This window comes from Triturus cristatus, chromosome 9, assembly GCF_964204655.1.
Source record: "Triturus cristatus chromosome 9, aTriCri1.1, whole genome shotgun sequence".
NCBI lineage: Eukaryota > Metazoa > Chordata > Amphibia > Caudata > Salamandridae > Triturus > Triturus cristatus.
Window position 1 is genome coordinate 982,218,848 of NC_140592.1, and position 20,829 is coordinate 982,239,676.

Here is a 20,829-nt window from a genome sequence, read left to right on the forward strand (position 1 = left end):
GCTGATGACGGCTGATAGCCTGAAACCGGTCCTAGGATGCTTGATTCCGGTCCAGGGAAGACATGGCTTGGCAGTTCGGGCTGGACTGTTCCCATGAGGCACAGGGTCAAGACTGATTTGCATATGGCCATGTCTAAACTGGGGTGGTGTAGTGGGCAAAAGAACGATGGATTTAACCCAGATCTCTTGACTGGGGGAGAATGTCTGCATTGTCAGCATTCCGTCCATCATTTGTTTGTTGTAATGCTTTTCGCCCTAAGTGGGATGGGTATTCCCAGACGTGGGACCCGTGCTCACTACGCCACTGGAGTCAAGCTATCCTGGCTGATGACGGCTGATAGCCAGAAACCGGTCCTAGGATGCTTGATTCCGGTCCAGGGAAGACATGTCTTGGCAGTTCGGGCTGGACTGTTCCCATGAGGCACAGGGTCAAGACTGATTTGCATATGGCCATGTCTAAACTGGGGTGATGTAGTGGGCAAAAGAACGATGGATTTAACTCAGATCTCTTGACTGGGGGAGAATGTCTGCATTGTCAGCATTCCGTCCATCATTTGTTTGTTGTAACGCGTTTGTGCTTACGGCATGCTCCGGTATTATTTCTTGAAACGGCTGGCCTTTGCCACTCCCCGTGCAGAGAAGGGAGACCACCCTCCTTTCTGAGGGTTTCAAAGGTATGCGGGGGCACTGCAGGCTGTTTCTTGTTGCTTGGGGCGGAGCTTTGGCGCTTGCTTTTCTGGAACTTTGCAAGTTCAGGCGCATTGCAGTGATATTGCAGGGATGAGCGGGGCTCTTTTCTTTATGCTGCTGGCTGGCAACGCATGGTAGCGTGGTTATTGCGGGCTTTCTTATGCGGGGCAGGTCTACAATTAGCTGTTCTCTAGCCCCTCCTGTCCGCCGCATACCGGTTTGCAGTGTGCTGCTTCTTGTGGGACGCTACGGTGTTCCCAGGCGACCGCTAGGTGGCGCTGTGCGTTGCGTTCCAACCGCCATAGCCGTCTCTCCGATCACCGATTGCGGGCGTGATGTCGGAGTTATGCAGGCTGGCCTCTTCACTCACGGGCCGTCTCTGGGTGCTGGAGGCTGAACTACTTTTGGGGTCGTTCCCCGCAGGCCAGTAGCAGCTTGGTGCCGGAACCTGGAAGACAGCGCTTCCACTAGAGCATTTCTCTGTGAAGCAGCAACCGGCGGGTGACACGGCTTCCAGGCACCCGACCAGGTAAGGGGGCATGGACCGTTTCTCAGTGCTGCTCCTTACCCTTTCGCCTCTTCTCAGGCGCACATGTGGTTTTTTTCTGTGGTGGCGCAGCGTTCACATGCGGGGCGATTATTGCACTACCTCTAGCATTGTAGCTGCTCTCGGGCATCGGTGGTGATTGGCACTCTCCTGCGGCGTGCTTTACAGGTGTGCACTCCGCTGGGTTGCCGCAGGGTGGCCCACTCTTCCCACCTGTATGGGGGCCTCCAGAGCCGAACCACGAGAGCCTAACCGAGCAGCATGTTGCTGGGTTGTGATGTGTCCCCAGTTGGCCGACGCCTCGGGCTGCCCTTGTGCTCAGGACCGATGCAGGGGTTGTCGTTGGAGGTCACCGGCCTCGTCCCCTGCTGTAGCGTTAGGCTGAGCACGGGAGTAGGCTCATTGTTCACTCACTGGTCGCGTGGCGGGGCTTTCGCTTACTCCGGTGTTAGATAACTGCGGTTCCTCTTCTTGTCACGGGGGTAGGAGGCAGCCAGTCACCAGGCACCCCTCTGCGACAGTGTTGAGCTCGAGCCACAGGGCAGTGGGCATCTCACATCCTGGGTGCATTTCCTCCCCATGAGGAACGACGAAGCACCTATCAGCGGGCACACGAGGTCAGACCCGCCTCATTGCCATTGTTGTGTCATGGGCCCTAGGCCCACATACTACTGATTAACTGACGCAGACACAGCATTCTGGGTTACTCAACTGGCCACGAGCATGTGCACTCTGGCCCTTTTATTAACCAGGCCACGTCACTCGTGACACGAGTGGTGAATGGGTGTGGGGTGTCTGTGCTCACTCCCATAGGGGAGTGGCTACTAACTCTGTGCCTGTCGAGACACTAGAACGTGTCTCGCAGGACACAACACAACACAACACATGCTCATCGCCACGCCCGTTCAATTTTCTTAGGTCTTAAACTGAGCCTCTAAATCAAGAAGGCCACTTCAAGCTGCCGACTTCCCGTCTCAATTTCTTTATTAACCTACTCTGCCATCCAACATCAGCGAAATGTCTAAAGTGGTCACAAAGATGTTGGGTAGCCAGACAGAGTGCGCTTCTTTTCCTTGGGGACTGACAGGGAATCGCAGATCAAAGCAATCGGTTTGGCTTTATTATTCTGAAGCAAACACAGGCATTTCCAAATGCACAAATATTATGGGGCATTTATGAGATTTGTCACGCAGTGCAGCAAGTAATCTTGCTGTGCTGCACTGCATGAAAGGGAAGCACAGTAATGAGCCATATTTAAAAGAAAACAGCATGTTCTTGCTTTTTCCCATGCACTGATGCCGTTGTGGCTGCCCTGCGCCAATGCAGGCACCCTTTCACTATGGTGCAAGTGTGCTAGTGTTGCATGCAGGATTGTTTTTGTGCCGGACGGAGCATCAATCTATATTCCTCTCACACATAGAAAGATGAAGTAACAAGGAGAAATAAAGATATTTCTCCCTGTTACACCTTTCCTGGGAAGGTACGTCTTTTTGGCGCATTCCAAGGTTTACCAGTCATGCTAAATCAGGTTATGTGACAAAAGCATGGGATTTGCATGGGAACACTAACACATTGCCCATGGATCACCTCGATAGCATAGAGTGAGGCAAGGCAGCAATTTGCGCTGCCTTACTTTACTCGAGATTTATGATGGCACTCAGAGCCACGCAAAGTGGGCTGCATGGCTTATTAAATCTAATTTTTCAGTTGTTTCGCACATGTACCACATAGCGTGGTTCGAGTGTGATGCAACTGGGGTCATAAATATGGCCCTATGTGTACTATTTCTCTTTGGAATCTGTCTCTTTCTGTCCCTAATATCTCCCTAACTATGAGTGACAAGTCATATTCCTGCATGTGCGGCAACTTCTGTTATCTAACTTGCGAGAATTATAAGTGTTTGCGACTAAGACCACACACATGCAATTTTCCCCAGGTAAATTTGCACCATTTAAACCTGTGCAATTTACTGGGGTAAAATGCATAATTATTACCAGAGGATGTAGATATTGGTGCAGTACGCACCAAAAGGCCCATGTATTTCCCCAAAAACTTGGAATAGGTACTATTTTTTGCAACTAATAAATTCCGACTCCTTTATAGTCAGTCAGATGTTATGGGTGGGGTGAATGCTGAGGCACACACTGACTCCTGACGACTGTTCTTCTTTACCCTGTTTTTAATTTCCATGCTTACGATGCCGCTGGTTTTAGGCCCCAAGCTTGCAGTAATTAAGCTATGCAGAACCCCATCCTGGGGGTTCAAACATAGTCAGACATAGAACGAAAGGGTGTTTATTTGTCTGATGTTGGAGACGAGGGCTACTCTCCATAAATGTCGGAGCTCACATATTATGGAATTCGTCTTACGGGATCTAGCAGAATGGGCACCTTCATTGATCTGAAGATTTTAGAGGCTTCTGATCTGCTAACTAAATGTATCCTTGTCCTACCAAGTATCCAAAGACTAATATTAACAAAGTGATGTATAGTATGCCTGGCCGGGTGAAAGCAAAATACTTGTGAAGGAGCCAATGACGCTGTTAAAATGGGAAGACACTGAATTCCCATTCTATGAAGTTTCGACTCCCATTTTGAATTGCTAAACTTGATTTGATCAAGGGTGTGGCTATCGGTAGTGCAATGGTTGCAGTGACACTGAGCGTCAGTGTCCAGCGAGGCCTACTGCACCCTGTTTATTGGTGTATTTCAGTACTCCAACAGACTCTAGTTTTTGCTTGCCCTATGGCCCATGGTACCCTTGCAACAAGATTGAATGAGGTGTTCAGCGCTGGAAAGTAGAGGTATACCTCCAGATCTCAGGTTCTGCAGCTATTATTGGGCTGGATATGGGTTGTGGCCAACTCAGGGAAGCATGCTGAATTTGATCTGGTGTCATTTTCTGACACTAGGACACAGTTCAGCAGTGCTTGCGCGAAATCTACTTTCTGTTAGGAGCAGCAATTTACTGGCATCAAGGGGGCTTCCTTATTTTCACTTCCAGCAGAGTCTAAAACAAAGGCCTGATTTAAAGGGTCATCGAGCCGTCGTTTGTTCAAGTATCAGTTTGGCTGGGAGTTATCTGGAGCCTAACACCTGAAGCCCATACAAAGGAAGGTAACTATGGCCACAGATTTTTTTTTTAACTTAATAAGTACTTGAGAGAAATCATGACTTGGAGGAGGGTTTTTGACCTTGTTCAACCCTCTATGTAAGAAAGGAACATGCACCCTTGGAATGCAAGAATTATCTATGTGTATGAGTAATTTCCCTAACAATGATTAAATTGGCATCTACTATATTGTATTTCATTCTTTTACAGCACTGCCTATGCCAGTGTATACTGTTAGAGCACCTTACATGACTCACAAAGGCAAGATAAATCATACAAGTGAGTAAATCAGTATAGGAAATTTTACAAAAGACATTGAGGGTTATAGGAGTAGAAATCGAATATCATACATACTTGCAGACATTATATGTTAAGAGTGTATGGTCAGAAGAAGCACATCGCCAGGATATAAAATGTAATACAAATATTGTGGTTGTCTTTACTAAAAAGATTGTATTGCTTCTAAAAAGAACCCTCCTTTGCAATCTTAGAATAACAGATTGAGAAAAAACAATAAGGATCTAAACCCAGACCTTACAGTTTGCATAAAGCTCCTTGATGCTGATAAATAGATCACTGTTCTATATCAGAAGGCTTACAACTTAAGAACTGAAAGTAAAAAAGTGATAGTGTCAAAAGGAATAGTCAATTTTTCTGTCTAGCTAAAATACAAATATGTGATCTGTATGCTACACAACATGCTTTGCAGCAGGTACATTAATTCTCTTTGCTACTTTATAAGTCAAAACTGATGGGACCAAACATAGAACTTTCTCAGGACTGTATTAACAACTAGAGTTTTCTTACCGATACTATAATCCCCTCTAAATTTCTGGGCACACAAAGTTTCCTCCAGCAGATGTCTTAACCTTCTAAGACGTTTTAAAATGCAGCCATTTTGTGGCCAATCATGTAAGCTTGAACAGAGGTATTATCACACATGTCCTTGTTGTCAATTTCTTTGCAGCATTTTTTTTAATTAAATCTATCAGTTGAATGCCAGACTCTGCTTTTCAAGTTCCGCCCCTCTTGACTCAACCCTCTTTCATCTTCCACACCTTGACCACCAGTTTTTGGGTTCCCAAAATAAATTTCTTCCAATTCCATCAATGTATCTATTTCTAAATGGTGTAATAGGCGTTTGACATGCCACATTGTAGTCACAGATACTCTGCCCACTGTGTGAGTTTGGCACACTAGTGCATCTCACTGTGTTCCTCAATTGTTCATATGTGAAATGGGAGTACTTGGAGGAAACTATCATCCAATAGTCCTATATAAACATCAAAATGCCTTTCTAAAGTGTCGGATATTGAAGCCTTGCTGAATGTCTCTTAGCTCCTGAACCAATTATAATGAAGCCAGACAATCTATTCTCTCATGCTCCGACACGCAGTGCACCCCTGCTAGTAGCTTGCAAGCACAAGGATGCTAATGAGAATCTTCAGCACAAAAAGATCATGCGCTGCTGGATTCAATTCAAAGGCACTTTGATCCAGGGCAGTGATTTGCAGATAGAAGTGCAGAAGTTTAGTCACCGTGAGCGGAGAAATGTTTCAATTCATCACTAGCATTTTTGCTGTAATTTCGTGAAACCATGGATCATACATCTTCCAGGAAATATAGAACTATGGACAAAAAACAATGGGCTTTCTGGTTATTTTTGTTGAATACAAACAATAAATCATGAAAGCCTTCTGGTTACAAATGCAAAATATTATATCTCTCTGTTCAGCATTGTGTTCTAAGAAGCCACTATTTCACTGGTGATGAGGAAAACTCTCAAGGCCCATCGGGGGTTATGAAGGTTGAAAAGAAAGGTCGTTGTCTTAGAACACTGCACTCTGCCTGTAGCAGTGGCTTATTGGCATTAATTGCGTCTATTGTATATGAAATTGTGTTGTTGAGAGCAGGTCTGATTTGTTTGCCTGACCCTGGCTTCTAAATCTCGGCAGTTTCAGACATCACAAAACTGTTATTGATTCTTGCAAATCCTGAAATATGAAGGCACAATATTGAAGGGTCAGTCAGTCATAAATCTTTATTCAGTTTTAACATGGAAAACCATGATAGAAAACACAATAGTTCATGATAAAATTCAGTAGCAAGGAAGATAATGGTTAAAACATTAAAGGCCTTATTATTATGTCGGGCGAAATTGTTTCCACCTGACACGACTCAGTCCTGGGACCGACCAACACCCGGTCGGCGGTCCTGACTGCCATATTGTTATGTTATGTTATGTTAATATGTTTTGTATAGCGCACAGCTGCCTCAGCAAAGAGGCGTCCCAGCGCTGAAGCAGAACATAGAGGCTGGAAGTCAGAAAGAACACTAGGCTCTGGGGAAGAGATGGATTTTAATAGCTCTGCGAAAGACCATGTAATTTTCCATGGCACAAATGGAGTATGGTAAAGCATTCCAAAGCTTGGCAGCCAAGAGACGGAAAGAGCGACCACCGGACCGTACCCTCCTCATATGAGGCACAGTCGCCAGGTGTTGTCCAGTGGAGCGAAGCTGGCGTGTAGGGTGGTAAGGTGACAGCAGATTGGACAAGATGGCCGGAGAGGAGAGTTTCAGGATTTTAAATGCAGTACAGAGGACCTTAAATTCCACTCGGTTGACGACAGGAAGCCAGTGCAACCAACGGATAGGCATAGAGGTGGGGCAGGCTCTGGGGAGACCCAGCAGGGTTCTAGCCGCCATGTTTTGAACTCACTGTAATCTCAGGGTTTTGCTCTTATTCACCCCTAGGTACAGTGCATTGGCATAATCCAGTCTAGATAGAATCGAGGCCTGGATGATCATTTGCCTGACTGGTGGGTCAAAGAACCCAAGCAACGGTTTAAGCCCCCTAAGTATGCCAAAGCAGAAGCATTAGGATGCGACTGAACACTGTTCGGTCGCATTCCTACATTTCACTATGGGCGAATGCATTAGAGCCAAAAACGAGCCATAATGCATGCCCATAGTGAAATGGGAGGTGCGGTTCATCCCTGCGCCCCGTGGTAGGCACCCCAAGGTGCCTTCCACAAGGTCCAGGGATCAACAGGGGGGCACAAGGCAGTGCACCAAAGGGGGCCCAGCTGGGACCCCCCAAACATACTCTTCAACATGGTTTCCATGTCGGACAGGCTAGCATGGAAACCATGCTGGAAACCGTGCATTGTAATCTCAAGGACAGAAAAGCCCGCCCTTGAGATTACTGGCTGGATTCCAAGTGACCGATGGGCTCTCCGAGCCCATTGTAAGCCAGCCGGAATGACCAGCCGGTTTACTTTCCGACTGCCTATATCTTAATTAGGCGGTCGAAAGTAAGCCCTATTAAGTCAAACAACATTCTCAGTTTCACGGCTCTGGCTAAAAAGGCTGCAATAGAAAACAGGTCTGCTGACCTGGTAAAATCTGCAAAAGCAGCAATGCAGGTCCAACTTGAGTAAAAATCATTGTTTTATCTAAAGGGGTAAGAAAATCACAATCAATCATTTGAGGCATTTTACTCTTTCTATGGAAGTAACAAGGAGCAGTGTGAGTATTTCTCCTCATTACACCTCACTTGGGAAGGTGTACCATTCTGATGCAATTCCAGGTTAAATAACATTAGCAAATCTGAGATTGATTCAAAATCCATGTGCAGATGCATGAGAATGCCCATTCTCCACCCGTGGAATGCCTTCTGAACACAAGGCAGCTATTTGCGCTGCCTTGCTTTACTCTGGATTTACTAGGCTACCCAAAGCCACACAAGGTGGTTATGTGTGGTTTAGTAAATTCTATTTAAGGGTGTGTTGCCTTCCTCGATGCAAGGGCAATGCAAGCCCTTAATAAATCTGTCCCTAAGAGCAGAGGCTATAAATACTAATTGGGTGTCCCAGTGTCCCGCAGACCCTGGGGAATTACTAGTTTATAATAACAGTTGGTTCTGTAGGGGGAAAGCAAAATTTCTTTCAAGTTAAAACATTTATATCCTGATTAACTAGGAAATGCCAGTGAATGGTGTGCAAAACGTATATTAGTACCAAAAATGAAATATTAATCAACACTGAAACAAAAACTGTACTTTGCATGGTAAATTAATATTCAAATATTGTGGAGAGACACAAGTGTTACACATCAAATAACAGGACTGTTATGTAGGCCTGGGCAAAAATTTCGTTCCGTTCGCGGAAATTGCGATAATTTGACATTTTTGCGTTCCGCGGAGAGCGCGAAAATGTCAAAAATTCCGGTTTCCGCAGCTTGGCGATAATTTGTTTCTTGCTCGCGCTGTAAAATGATACATTCTCGCGCGCGCGCGATCGCCTTACCTGAATCCCTGCGTTCGCCGACAAGTTTTCTTGATCCGGTCGCGTTCTCCATGAGATGTTGTATTGTTTTTAGCCATTTGCGCTGTCTCGCGACAGTTCGCGCCCGCAGTGACGTCATGCGTCGCGCGATCACGTCTTTCTTCTCGCGATCATGCACCGCGAGAACAACTCAAAACAAGATGGCCGCGCCCGCAAGCAACCACATGGGTAAGTTGGCGACCCGCAACCATGCAGAAAATCTCGCGAACATGCCGGAAAAAAACTTCCGCATCTTCGCGATATTTCTGCTTGTTTGCGATAATTTTAAACATTCTCGCGATAATTTGCGAAGGTTAATTCTGCAAATTCCGCCCACCCCTACTGTTATGCAACACGTATAATAATATAAAGTGGTGCCATACCAAGTATGCTTCACATGTAACATAATACAAACACATGACAATGTACAGAAAGCCCAAGAACACTCAGGACCTCATTACGATGTCAGTCGAAAAAGCTCCGAAAGGCATTTGTTTTGTCCGAATCCGTTTCGGATTCCACATTTCCAACTGACTCGGAAACACTTTCACCTGACCGATTACGATAGTCAGAAATCGTTCGGTCGCTCCGACTCGGTTCCGATCGGCATTCGGAGACTCCGAGTCAGTCTGAGCCAACTTGTACAGGTCCATGGACCAAGTTTCTGACAGACGCATTATGATGTTACATTCGGACAGCCTTTCTGAATCGGTTTGTCCGACATAGATTGGCTGCACAAATCCAAATTTGAGGGCCTGCAGCAGGCCCCCCTGCACCTGTAGACCTCTGGTTTGGGCCAATGGGGTACCCATAGGTCCCCTCTTCCCAACCATGAATGGTGTGCAAGGCACCAAGTGGTGCCCACTACAGGATGCAAGGTTTTCCACAATCAACTCTTTCATCAATAGGAGCCCGTGTTGTCGGTCGGAACACAGGCTCCCATTGAAGTCAATCGGAGTCCGATCAATCGTTGCTTGGAAACATCGTAAACGGTCGAGCGGACTCCCCGAATCCGATTTGATCGAAAATTATTCCGAAACCGAGTCGCTTGGAATGCTTTCTGACTGACATCATAATGATGCCCTCAATTGGGCTTCCTTTTACAACTCCTTAGTATAGTCAAACATATATCTTCAATTCTTCCTGGTAGATATGTGACATTGGTATCGAACACCTATGCATATTGTCAAGAGCAGAGCAGTAAGACTCCTTGTGTGATGAAAGTCTTACTGTATGGACCAGTGGGATGTAGTTTTCATGACATGATGAAGAGTAGATACAGCTTCCCTACATAGTGGTAGTGTATTGACTGTACCCCTGTTGATAAAGAGTGGAGACCCACAACTGAAGTGAGGGAGAATGGAGAAAAGCCTACCAAAATATTTTCTGTGAGGTCTTTCTTTTAGCCAAGAGCTTTTGATTAGCTCTTCCTGAGTAATGACAGTGAGCAGTTGGCAGAAGTAATAGGTACACCATAGCTTTCTCTTGTTAAAGGTGTCAATGGATCTAAGCAGGTCTGCCCTTTTGCCACTGTCTGATGACTACTCACAAAGGCTGATGACAGCCAGGATTGAAAGCTCATTCTTATTGTGTCCTTGTCTTGGATACTTCTGATAGGAGCCAGCACTATTGCTCCTACTGTGAGAGCCATCTCCAAGCACATAGGCTGTGTCTGAACGACAGCCAGAAAATAATATTCGAAAGAGAAACGCCACAAATCAGTTCTGGAACATCAATAGTGGATCCACATTCCATGACTGGAAAATATGTATTAAAGTTGAACTGAGAAATTATTGCTCGGTAGGTCAGAAGAATGGAGGTTACAAAAGGTCTCTGTTTATTCAGTGTCTTATTTCTTACAATTAAAGTCAAGGAATACAAATCTCTGTGTATTTGATGTCTATATGTCTTTCTCTGATTTAATGGGAAAATTCATTTATATTCCAATGACATTCAACTCAATCAATTATAGTCCCATTCCTTTGCTATGACTTCTCAAAAGACAATTTCCTCTTATGGCCTCACTAAATATAACAGTGCAAAATCTCTACTACTTAGGTAGTTGCTGGGTGAATATGGAAGTTTTTCTGATATTTTCAAGAAACGAATCCGGAAACGATTTGGGGGCATATTACCAATCACGGTGTTAAAATAATCGCTGCTTTAGCGGCAGAAAACTGCCGCTAAAGCGGCGATAATGGGCTTGATAATATGCCGCAGAGAATTCCAATAAAAGCCCATGTTGACACCAGAACATGGGCTTCTATGGGAATTCTCAAGGGCATATTATCAAGCCCATTATTGCCGCTTTAGCTGCAGTTTTCTGCCGCTAAAGCGGCGATAATTTTAACGCCGTTTCTTGATAATATGCCCCTTGGTCGGAAGAGGTTCCAAACAACATGGTAATCGGCCCCTATATAATAGTAAATCATTTCTACTATTGAGTAAATAGCAGGAACAAAATACTTTTTGCCCGGTGGCCGGGTAAGTAGCCACTACCTGAAAAATATCCCTCCTTCTATTAGCCAGTACATAGTCTCACAGTGGAAATATCAGATAGGTTGTATGACATTACAACGCATATCATAACAACGCAAGCTTTTACAAGGCGGGCATTACAAAGCTAACACCACTACAACACGATTTTACAACAAATACTATTATAATGCAGTCCCATAGAGTAACATTATAACTACTATTACAACGTATACATTACAATGTATACCATCACAACGCATACCATTACAGTACAATTCTAATAAACATGAAAATAGTGTTAATCAGCTTCTCGTATATGTTGGAAATAGCAGTAAGAAAATGAAATGGAGAATGAATATTTACTGTACTTAACAAGGTTAAAAAAAAAACTAATCAATATAACACTGATAGAAAAAGAAGCAGATGCATTACACAAAAAATATTTCAGATGTCCTTTCTTCATTTTTAATAAATCTCTGTATTCCGTCACCTAACAAAATGGATGTCGTTCTAAACATGAAAGAATAAAAAACTTGTTTCTAAACATTACATATTAAATATAGTATCTGTCTGAAATAGGTTCACAATTAAAAATGCAATTGAAATCATATTTAGTTAGGAATTACCATTCACCACACAAAAACATATAAATTTAGCCGTCCACCATTTTGTGATAAGTGGATTATTGACTTACCTGGTGTCCAAACGATGCATGTTACGATTTGGAGCACAGAGGGAAAAAAAGAGACAGATTGCTTTTGTACACGAACACCAACAAATCTAGTAAGTCAAATTCTTACAAGAAAGACACATACAGATAGTATACTAAAACCCCTGAACATTTGGTAATAATATATATTTTTTAATAATCCACAGACTTTTGCCTGACTCTGTACTGGACACTTTCAAAAGTAAGTGTACGTCACATAAATCGATTTTCAAGTATTTAAAACAAAAATTCATAAACTAAATTACTGAGGTGGTATTCAAAATTACTAATGGCAGTACACCAGTGAAAGTCATTCATAAAATGAGTGCTCATATTTGACCTAAGGCCAGATTCTAGAAAGTGAAGGCAAACCAAATTACCAATCCAACTCCGAAAAGAGTTTACCACAGGGATTGTGTGGTATAGTGGTGGGGGGCTAAAATTGCTATTCCTATTCTGAAAGGTGTTTGCCTCAGGTAAGGTGGTGGGTGGTGGGGGGGAATTACTATTCCTACTCCGACAGGTGTTTGCCTCAGGGAAAGTGCTGAATGGTGGTGGTGGCTAAAATTACTATTCCAACTCTGACAGTTGTTTGCCTCAGGTAAGGTGCTAGATGGTGGTAGTGGGTTAAAAATACTATTCCTACTCCAATTGGTGTTTGCCTCAGGGAAGGTGCAGGATGGTATTGGAGGGGTAACATTTTTATTCCTACTCCGGCAATTGTATGCATCAGGGAAGTTGCTGGATGGTGCTGGGAGATTAAATCTACTATTCCTACTCCAACAGTTGTTTGCCTCGGGGAAGGTGCTGGATGGAGGTAGTAGGTTAAAAATACTATTCCTACTCTGACAGGTGTTTGCCTTATGGAAGGTGTTGAATGGAGTGGGGGGCAAAATTGCTATTCCTACTCCGACAGGTGTTTGGCTCAGAGAAGGTGCTGGATGGTGATAGTAGGTTAAAGTTACTATTCCTACTCCAACAGGTGTTTGCCTCAGAGTAGGTGCTGGATGTTGATAGGGGGGCAGAAATATTATTCCTACTCCGACAAGTGTTAGCCTCAGGGAAGGTGCTGGATGGTGATAGTGGGTTAAAAGTACTAGTCCTACTCCGACAGATGTTCACCTCAGGGAAGTAGCTGGATGGTGGCAGTGGGTTAAAATTACTTTTCCTACTCCAACAGGTGTTTGCCTTATGGAAGGTGCTGGATGGTGGTGTGGGGAAAAATTACTATTCTAACTCTGACAGGTGTTTGCCTCAGGGAAGGTGCTGGATGGTGACGGGGGACAAAATTACTATTCCTACTCCAACAGGTGTTTGCCTCAGGGGAGGTGCTGGGTGGTGGTGAGGGGCAAAATTACAATTCCTACTCCAACAGGTGTTTGCCTCAGGGAAGGTGCTGTATGAAGGTGGGGGATTAAATTTACTATTCCTACTCTGACAGGTTTTTGCCTCAGGGAAAGGTGCTGCATCTTGGTGGGGGACACACACTTACTATTTCTGCTCTGACAGGTGTTTACCCCAATGAAAGTGATGGATTGTAGTGGGGGAGCAAAATTCCTATTCCTATTCCGACAAATGTTTAACACAGTAAAAGGTACAAGGAGCCATATGGGTGCTGCCCTGAAACAAAGTATTCAACTGTACTTAACTATACAAAAGAAAAAGCATGAACAGAAAGTAACACTCACATTTTCTTTTCGTTACCAGAACTGCTAATTTGTACCATTGAAATTAAAGGTTCTAAAACCACAGCGCAACATAATACAAACGATCCACAGAGTTTATGAACATTGAAATAGCTCAACAGGTAAAGATTTTATACAAGAAACTGTTTAATTCCATAAAGTATTAAAATCTGCAGCAATATAACAAGGAAAATGTAAAATCACTCCTAACTGAATCTCACTAAAAAAACAATATAAAGTAAATGGAGTATGTAAAAAGTAACCATAGAAAAAGACATTGTCTCTTTTACAGATCTAATGCAAACCATCCATCTGCTGGGGAAAACAAAAAAAATAATATACAGCCATGTCTTCTTTACATTTCTCTACAGATCAACCCATATCCCACCACCAGTGTGAAGAACACAACCTCCCAAAAAAATCTTCACTATCAGAAGTTGCAGATTACGCAACAGGCCAACCAATTGAAGGCAAAATTGAACTGAATCACAATTATCACCAATAATAACTTTCTTTTCACAGGTTTCAAGGAAAAATACATTTGATGCAAACATAGCATTGCCTAATCAAAATTAACTTCACAATCAAAAAAAGAACGTAGAAGCTCAAATAAATAAATTCTAAATATTTTCCCTTGCAAGATAATATTACAAGCACATTTATAAACCAACACATTTTGTTTTTTTTTTCCTTTCTATAGAGACCAATCCATACCACACCACCTATCTGCAAGAACACAATCTCCACAAATCAAACAATCCACACGATTATCTTTGATAGTTACTTTTCATAGAACAGAGAAACCCATTTAAGGTAACATACGACCAAAACTCAATTATCACCCAAAATAACTTTCTTTTCACAGGTATCAACCAAAAAACTATTCAAAGCAAACATAGCATAACCGAAGATAAATAACCTTTTTTTATCAAAAAGACATGTAGGGTGTGAAATTAGTAATTTATTTTTTTCCCTTCCAGGTAATATTTAAAAAAACTCATATTCACTAAAAACATTTTGTTATCGTTTTTTCTTTCTACCTGCAGATAAAGAATGGCAGCAAGAAATCAAGAAAACTATATTAAATCATCAGGGGAAACAGACTACTAAGTTACGGTGGCTACCATTATTGTAAGGAGAGATTAACTGAGTCCAGGAGTCACTGGAGGCGTGTGCAGTATTATGCATCCCATTACACAGGCAGAGTGGTTATTCTTGGGGACACTGTTGAAAAAACACAACGGAGCATAACCACTCTGCCCCTTTAATGGAGATTGAAGTTCGTAAAAATATTTAACAAATTAAAACCCTTGCATCCACCTCTAATCAACCTTGTGGCTCAGTTTTGAGGGAGGTTTCCCAAAACATCCCTATGCATGTAGCTAGTTCTATGCCTACTATACCTAATCTAAGTCATATTATACAGAGACAAAAACAGGTAGTAACTCTCAAAATGTAACACCTCAAACCTACACAGATATCAACGTTTCTGAAGAATTGACAGTAACCTTTACTAACAAATCTTTCCTTTTGCATGACAGCAGATTTCTTCTTTCTTTAACTTTTGGTGATATTTCAATTCATTGTGTCACCAAAAATCTTCTGTTCTCCAGTAATCCACAGGGTTTAACCATAAATCCATGAATTTCACTATCAAAAAACTAAAACACAGAGTGGAGTAAACACCAGTACCAACAATGCATTTGTTAGTTTAAAAATCTGAGTTGTGATTAACCCCTTCAGCGCTGCGCGGATTCCCCCGCGGTGCTGAAGGGTTCTAGCGCGGGCGTGGTCATGACGGAACGGTTCCGTCATGAGCACAGCTCAACCGATGCTCATGACGGAACCGTTCCGTCATGAGCATCGAAGGGGTTAAATAACGCAAACCCAAAAGAAAAAAAAAAAATGAAAAACATGAATTTGTTCAAACTTAAACCCGGCATATCCATGTTCCATATCGAAAAAATAAAGTGTACGAGTCCATCCTTGTTCACCCAGTTCCAAAATCCAATAATCCATAAAAAAAATCAGTAAAAAAAAAAAACCTTCTTCACCCTTTTGAAAGGATTGCCTCCAAACCCATGAATCCTTTTCCTTCTTTTAAACACATAGGGGTCTATTAGGATGGCAGTCGGAAATTCTCCCCGACCGCCATGGTAGCGGGAAAAGATCATCCACAAGGACCGCGGCATAACCACCAGTCCAATGAGGATGCCCCGCAGTCGAAATCCGACCGCCGTGATTAACATTGCGGGGGTTGCTGCTGCCAGCAGCACCACCGCAGTGTGAATAGGAGTATGTCATGCATGTCACTGCACTGCGTGGCAGGCACTGCACAGTGCCTGCCACCTGGTACAGGGACATGTAGGTGGTACCATGGGTACCCCCCCAGTGCACCCACACCCCCAACACATTGGGAGCCCGCAATGGGCCCCCAGAGACATTCTCCGCATGCCTTTCCATGGCGGATCCACCGCCGCAGAAAGGCTGGCTACCGCTGGCATCATTATCATGCCGGCGGAGCCTGGCCCGTCACCGGCATCACTGTAACAGTCCAGTTCCACCCGCTAGGCATGCGTGCAGATTGGTACAAGCAGAAAAGTGGCAGGTGGAGATTCTCAACGCCGCGTCGTCACTGCCATGCTAATGGGACCAGCGGCTTTCAAGGTTGCGTTCACGGGCGGATGTCCGCCACCAGTCCGGCGGTTGCCACCGCCAGCCTAGCAGCGGCCATCCGTCTGCCATCCTAATATACCCCATAGCGTTTATTGTGAAAAAAAACAAGTTGGAAAAAAATTATGATTGCTATTATTCCAAATAAGTTTTAAAAAGTATTCAATTGTTTTTTTTAAATACTTTTTTAAACTTATCTTGCAATAACTGGAATCATCAGGACGTAGGCCTACAACAGCTACCTGCATAGAATGAAAATTTGTTAAAACATACATAACATTCGAGTTTTACACTACCCACCTTTCAAATAAATCCCTCCTCTCTCCTTACAAAAAGTTGGCCACCTACAATTTTAAATTTAAAATATTAAAAGTTCTTACCTTGCTGCAGCTCTCCCTTGTATCTGATCTTGACCGCAATGCTCCACCAACTGTAGAAACAGATGCTCAACAGTGTATGTCAAGGCTGAAAGTAAAAAGAAAAAAGGCCAATTATTCCCAATTAACATAATGAAAAAGCGTGGGAAAAATTGTTATTAATGTTTAATAAAATATTGGCACAGTTCAAAATTATACAAACATTTAAAAAATAGTACATAAATAACTTTATTTTTTTTAAATGAATAATTCGTTTTTTAAATGTGTATTTAATTTTTATTATGGTATCTTAAATCTTTTGTTCCTTTTTAATTATTAATAAAATGTATTCAATACTATAAAAACTATTAGGTATTGTGTTATGCTTCATTTATTATTTTAATATATTGTTGACATGTTATTCTAAATTATAACTATGTTTTTATGCAGTCTTTACATTTTTATAATATTTAAAAGTAAACAGTGAATCATTATAAATTAATACTCGGGTATTAAAATTAATACATGAGTATTAATACACTTCCCCACCCATAACCCTTAAATCCCTCACATCCTGTGCTTAAATGGTTATGTTACAAACCCTTTTCTTATTGTAATTGAGGGACTTATGACTTGTGTCCGCCCGACACTGTCGCGGAAATGGGACCAACCGACCTCTGGTCAGTGGTCTCGACCACCAAAATACGATGCGACCGCATATGGTGCGGTCGCATTCTCACATTTCCTTATGGGAGCATAAGCTAAAGCCATAAACCACTGTAGCACAAGCTCACATCGGGAAATGGGAGGTTGTGTTTACCCCTGCATCGCGTGGAAGGCACCTCAAGGTACCTGCCAAATGGTGCAGGGATCAACAAGGGGGTACCCTAGGTGCACCCTCCGCCACCAACCATAGGTCACAAAGAAAAATGGTCCCTGCTAGATGCCCACAAAGTCACTTTCCAACAGGGTTTTCATATCGGAGACCCTGACATGGAAACCCTGCCGGAAATCATGCATCTTAATCCGAACGGCGTAAAACGCTGTCCATATGGATTACGTGGTGGTTCCAAATCGAGGATGGGCTCCTTGAGCCCATCAGAAGCCAGCCGGAATGTCCAGTCGGTTTAAAAACCGACAGCCTCCATTGTAATGAGGCTGTCGGTTTTGAACCCGATGATCTTGGTTGGAAAGCCTCCGACCTAAGGTCAGAGGCTTTCCAACCGAGACCATAATTGGCTCCTAATTCTCCAAATAATGTAATATTCAGGTATTAAAATTAATACCTAAGTATTAATACACTCTCCCACCCATAGACCCTAAATCCCTAACATCTTGTTCCTAAATGGTATGTTCCAAACCCTTTTCTTTTTTTAAATTATTTTTTAAGAAGAAAAGAAAGTATATTTATTCATCCTCTAAACAAAGTAATACTCAGGTATTAAAATTAATACCTGCGTACTAATATACTTCCCCACCCATACACCATAAATCCCTCACATCTCATGCTCAAAGGGTTATGTTACACCCCCTTTTCTTATGAGAAATTGCTTTGGTAAAAAATATTAAATTATATTTAATAATGCTATATATAAAATAATACTCAGGTATTAAAATTAATACCTGAGTATTAATACACTTCGATATATACACAAGGAAGGCCTGAGGAGAAAAGAGGGACGTCACAGTCGGGTAACAGACTTACTTACAGGGGGGGTTCCCTTTTAATACACTTTCCCACCCATAAATCATAAATCCCTCACATACCCTATCTAAGGGGGTCATTAAGATGGTGGGCAGAAAAGCCCTCTGACCACCGTGGTGTCGGCGAAAAACTGCCTGCCGGGACCGGGGAATATCCGACGGACAATTTTGGAAACGTACTGCAGAATCCTTCCGCTGTGGTCAGAAACCACAAAAATTCCGACCGCAAGGGCAAAAATGCCTGAAACTACGACCAATGCAGAGAGAAAAGCATTTTCCTGAGAACCAAATGACGATTTCTGAGCTGTATAACCACTGAGCAAATTATGTTGAGACCACGGTCCCGTCGCAACAAACTGCGTTCCAACCACCTCTGTCAGGCTAGTATAATAAAAGAAATAGGCCCAAAGTAAATTCAGCAATTAAAAACACAGATGTTGGTCATTCCTCAGGCGGACACACCCATATTACTGAGTATAAAACACACCCCCTTCCCTGACCAGCATCCTTTGCCAAAACCCAGCATTGTAGTGCAATACAACTGCTAGGAGAGGTGAAATTTTCACACAGCCCATCATCACACCCACCTATCTCCACACACCAACCCTCATTAAACACACACCTCAAACACCTCCTACACCTTCACCACCACATCCACATTTTCTTTTTTTTTTGGTCCTCATCTCACCAATAAACACCTGTGGATCTTATGAAGCCGCTTAAACGATCTGTGGGGAAGGCACCGGCCAGCTTACCACATATGTTTCCAATGGTCGACCAGTCCCTTGTTTAGTGTAGGTATCTGGTGTAATCATTGGACCTAAATATTTAGTCGTAGGTTATGACCCCAGCTCATAAAAGGATGCCAAAGATTCGTAGATTTTTCCTCTACTCCACCATATTCCAGATGAGCCATAACAAAGGTAGCCTTAAGCCAATCTTCTCTGTTAGGAGGTTGAGGGTCCTTCCATCTCTTACATATTTCTCTGCGTGCAAGCAGAACCAAATATAACAATAGACCTCTTTGCTGTTGTAAAGCCCTTGTGCAAAATGAGCCATCATCTCCAAAGAAAATCAATGACATATTAACCTCGATGTTAGACTTAAACACATCTTTGAGGATGACTCCAATTTCCTTCCAGAAGGTCTTTATTTCTGGGCACTCAAAAAATATGTGGAGGTCGTTAGCTAGAGGAAACTTACACCTTAGACAGTTCGGGGTTGGCGCTGGGGCAAATTTCGCAATTCTTGCTGGGGTGTAGTAGAGCCTATTGATGACAAAGAAGTGGTTCTTTTTTAAAGCCGCAGGTTTAATGTATTTATACAACAGCTTCAGTGATGGCTCAAACAATACTTCTATTGTGGGCTCAAAAGGGGACTGCTCCCAAATTTTGGTCGATGGGGAGGTCTTTGGATCTACAGCTTCTAGGGCTAGGTTGTACCACACCGATATCTCTTTTCTTATAACCAGGGTAGAGTGACATAACCTTTCTAACTCCCAATTTCCTTTCAATTGCTCTTTCTCACCCTCAAACCACGAAGCCAGCTGTAGGAATTTAAACCTAGAGAAACCGGTGCCGATCCTGGACCTCAAAACCTCCCAAGGGAGTATCCCCTCTGGGTCTGCCAATTCCGACCAGATTGTGATTCCAGCCCTCTTAATAGATAGAGCCAAACCATCCTTTAAACAGTGAGGTGTCCCGGAGGAGTCCCATATGGGCGCATAGTGTGAATAGTACCCTATCCCCCATGTTGTTCTAACTTTATACCAAAGAACCAAGGCTGCCCTTAAAACCTTTAGGCAAACATTTTTTAAGAACTTTGGAGCACCAAACTTATACAAAAAGGCCTCTTCGCTTCCTCCCCCCACCTCCGCTCTCGCCATCTCGCCCAGGAGTCTCCCCCACGCCGAATCCTCGGGTCTCATCAGTAACATGCGGAAAGCTTTAAACTGGAAAGCTACTGCGTACCAGCTTATGTCCGGCAGAGCCAAACCCCCCTTGACAAGCCTACGCCTCAGCTTTTTCCAAGATAATCTGGTGCCCTTATCCCCCCAGATGAAACTCCCAATCTTACTCTGGATTTTACTTATTAAATTTTGGGAACTCCAGTCTATTTTAACATTGGCAACTCCTCCGTTTGTTATCGGAGGGGACTTTAACCTCCTTCTTGGCCCGGTTAGGGACAGATCTAACACGAGCTATTACATTGGCACTCCAAAATCTCGCCGAGCATTTATTAATATGCTACAGGATTTAGACTTGGCAGATGTCTGGAGGGCCAAGAAAGGAGATTTACAGGAATTTACTTTTTATAGTAAAAAGTACGGTCACTCCTCCCGGATTGATTATGTTCTGACAGATACACCATCCCTTAATGACATCGAGGAAATCTCAGTCAAATCTAGTCATCTTTCAGACCATGCACCAATTCAGTTTGTCTATAGAGCTAAGGGGTCAGCTCTTCAGTCAAGGTGGACATTAAACAGAGCTAAGTTGTCTGACCTTGAGATTATTGAGGCGGTAAAGCTTTCCACTACAGACTTTTTTGA